Raw genomic sequence first — 3598 nt, forward strand, 5'->3', positions numbered from 1 at the left:
GCCGGCCCTGGGGAGTCCCCGAGGCGGCTGGAAACGACACAGGCACCGCGGAAGGGACAGCCCCCGGCCCGGCCAGCTGCTCTAGTGGGGGCGGGGGCGACAACAAACCCTCCACGCCCCGTGGAAGGGAGGGGCCGCCCCAGCCTCCCCACTCCCCGGAGACCGTCGGCTGAGCCCCTTCAACACCCGTTATTTTCGGGGCTCCCGCTCGCCAGCCTCCCGGCGTGTCCTCTGGCTGTATGCACCTCCTCCTGCGTGCTCTCCCCCATCCTCCCCGTCGTCACCCAGGTTCCTCTGGCCAAGCTTCATGCCGTTGGGACGTCAAGGCTCGGCTCAAGGAAGGGTCCCCTCCGCCACAAAGCCTTCCCTGCTGCCCCCTTCCCCGTCTCCGGGGCACCTACGGTAGGTGGCTCAGTTCCTTTGCTCCTCACGCCGCCGGCGCTAGGATAGTTATTCCCAGTTGATCGCTGAGCACAAAAGGCGTGGAAGGATCTAGCAGCTCAGCCACAGAGCCAGTGGAACCCAGGTCTCTGGGCCTCGTCTGGGCCACAGGAGGCCTCGAAGCATATCTCTCCTCCGTAGTCCGCCGCACCCCATCTCACTCAGCAGTCTGTATTGCCGCCCTTCTCCTGGCCAGCTGTGGACAGAGGGCCTTCTCCAGCCACCTTTTCCATCATGCTGGACACAAGGCCACTCACGTCTCATCCTTCCTCTGACGGAGTCCCCATCTCCCTCAGAACACAAGCCAAAGATCATACGGCAGCCTGCAGGCCCCAACCCCACCTCCTACTACTCTCCCCTTGTTCCGTCCCCTCCAGACCCACTGGGCTTCTGGCCAGTCCAGGTGCACACCTACCTCAGGACCTTTGCACGTGCTGTTCCTGCCTGGACCTTTCCCTAGAGGTCTGCATGTCTCGCTCCCTCACCTCCTTCATTTCTTGACACAAATGTCATGTTCTCTATGAGGCATTCCCAGGCCACTTTTTAAAAAACTGCGACGTCAGGGCACCTGAGTGGCTCAGTCACTTAAGCGTCCCTTGATTTCAGATCATGACCTCATGATCTCACGGTTCGTGAGTTCAAGCCCTGCGTCGGGCTCCGTGCTGAGTGTGGAGCCTGCTTGGGATTCTCTCTCTCTCTTTCTCTCTCTGCCCCTCTGCTTGCACACATATGTGTTTTCTCTCTCAAAATAATAAACATTTTTTTAAAAATTGCAATGTTTGAGGGGGCACCTGGGTGCCTCAGTCGGTTAAGCGTCCAACTTCAGCTTGGGTCATGATCTCACGGCTTGTGAGTTCAAGCCCCACGTCAGGCTGTGTGCTGACAGCTCAGAGCCTGGAACCTGCTTCAGATTCTGTGTCTCCCTTTCTCTCTGCCCCCCTCCTAGTCGTGCTCTTTCTCTCTCAAAAATAAATAAACATTAAAAAATATTGCAATATTTGGGGCTCCTGGGTGGCTCGGTCAGTTAAGTGTCCACCTTCGGCTTAGGTCATGGTTTCACGGTTCATGGGTTCAAGCCCCGTGTCGGGCTCTGTGCTGACAGCTCAGAGCCTGGAGCCTGCTTTGGAATCTGTGTCTGCCTCTCTCTCTGCCCCTCCCCTGCTCATGCTCTCTCTCAAAAAAAAAATGAATGTTAAAAAAAATTTTTTTAATTACAATATTTTCTCTCCCCTCATTCATAGCCCCCCAGACCTATCCTGTTTTGCTATGTTCCCTCCACAGCACTTTTCATCTCCCAACACCCTGTATATTCTACTTCTCTATTGTCTTTCTCATGAGTATATACAGGGAATTCTTTTTTCTTCAGTGAATCCTCACTGCCTAGAATAGTGCCTGGCACATAGTAGGAGCTCAAGAAATATTCGTTAAACACAAGAAAGTACCAGATGGTTGGTGAATTAGCCTGGGCCTGCTGTGACCCACACCTGCACTGTGGCTGTTGAGGGAGAGGAAAAGAAAACCAACCCTTTGGAATCACCCTCCTGTGGGCTGGCCCCATGCCAAGCCCCTTTCGTGGCCCATCTTCCCAGAACAGCATCTCCGGGGGATTGATCCCAGGCTTTGGGCCACACAGACCAAGGTTCAAATCCTGACGGGGCTATTTACTAGCCATGTGACTTCGGTCAAGTTGCTTCACCTCTCTGAACTTTAATTTCATCATTTATAAAGTGGGGACAAAAATAAGACCCGGTGAGGATTAAGGGGTTAGTGGGCTTCTCCACCCCAGTGGAAGGACACCTAACATGAGACCAGGCAAAGGCAGCTGCCTTACTGAGATCCTGCAACGTCACCCAGATTCTTATGTCCATAGACCAAGCACTGGGCCAGACACACAGCAAGGAAGTGGGGAGGTTCCTTGACCCAAATGAGCATCATTACCCAGTCTCCACACCCAGGGAGCCACAGGCACCCACCGTCCTGCCACAAGGCAGAGAACACGGCAGGACAGAGAAGTCCCAAGGCCTGGGAGAATCAAGCGGCCTTCATGGAGACGGTGTCTGAGCCAGACCTCAAAGGACACTACGATTTAGGCAGCCCCTACCTCTGAACTTGGACTTCCCAGCCTCGTTTCCTACCACTCCCCAGGGGGCCACACTCAATGCATTTTCAGCCTCTGAGACTCTGCTCTGGAGGCTCCTTCCACCTAGTAAACATTCCCCCTGAAATCTCCAGGGGCCGACCCAAGTTCATCACTGTGACAGAGGACGGTCATAGGATGACCAAGGACAGCACTTTGGCACACAGGCCCAGTAAGTACTTCTTGAAGAAAGGAATCCCAGACCCTAGGCGTAAGCGGCAGCCCCCGTGGTCATCCTGCTTAGACCATCCTCTCTGGTCCAACTGTCTCAGGGACCTGACTGTGCACGGGGGGGTTGGCGCTTGGCCCCCTCCGCTCAGCAGCTGGGCCCCTTAAGCCAAGACCGGACCCTGCTAGCCTTGGTGTCCCCTCTCCAGGGGACCCTCCTTTGATGATCAGACACGGGCAGGGCTGAGCATGGAGATGGCCCGTCTGTGGGGCCCTTCTCCGGTCATTCGGGGGCAGGTAAGGTGATGCCAGCACAGATGCCAGGCGGCTCTGGGATGAGTCAGGAACGAAATCTGACCCTCCCCGTGGGCAAGCAGGGGCCTGAGAGGTGGTTATCAGCCTGATCGGGGGGTGGGGACAAGTCGGGAGCATGGAGAGGGGGCCCCGGGGCCAGGGAGGCAAGCAAGCAAAAGGCCACCAGCTTCTATGACAAACCGTTTAATGTTACATCATGTGCAGCTTCTGAGTGAAAAAGGCCCGCTCGGAACTCAACGAGCCATACATTCTGGTGACGGAGCAGCGGCCCTTCTCCCCACCGGTGCCTCTGAGAGGTGAGTCACCGCAGGGAGCTGGCGCTGTGAGAACACGGTCCTCGGTGTGCTCCCCAGGAACACAGGAGTGTCGGTGCCCAAGTGTCACGGGGTGGGGTGGGGCATTTACACGGGAGAGAACCACAGACACACGTGTGACGGGAAGACGCGAGGGGCACGGAGGGCCGGGGACGCCGCGGCGCCCACACGTGGAAGTACACAGCAGAAAGGCGAGAGGGGCGGGGGGGGGGGGGGGGGGGGG

The sequence above is a fragment of the Panthera leo genome, chromosome B4 (assembly GCF_018350215.1).
Source record: "Panthera leo isolate Ple1 chromosome B4, P.leo_Ple1_pat1.1, whole genome shotgun sequence".
Classification (NCBI taxonomy): Eukaryota; Metazoa; Chordata; class Mammalia; order Carnivora; family Felidae; genus Panthera; species Panthera leo.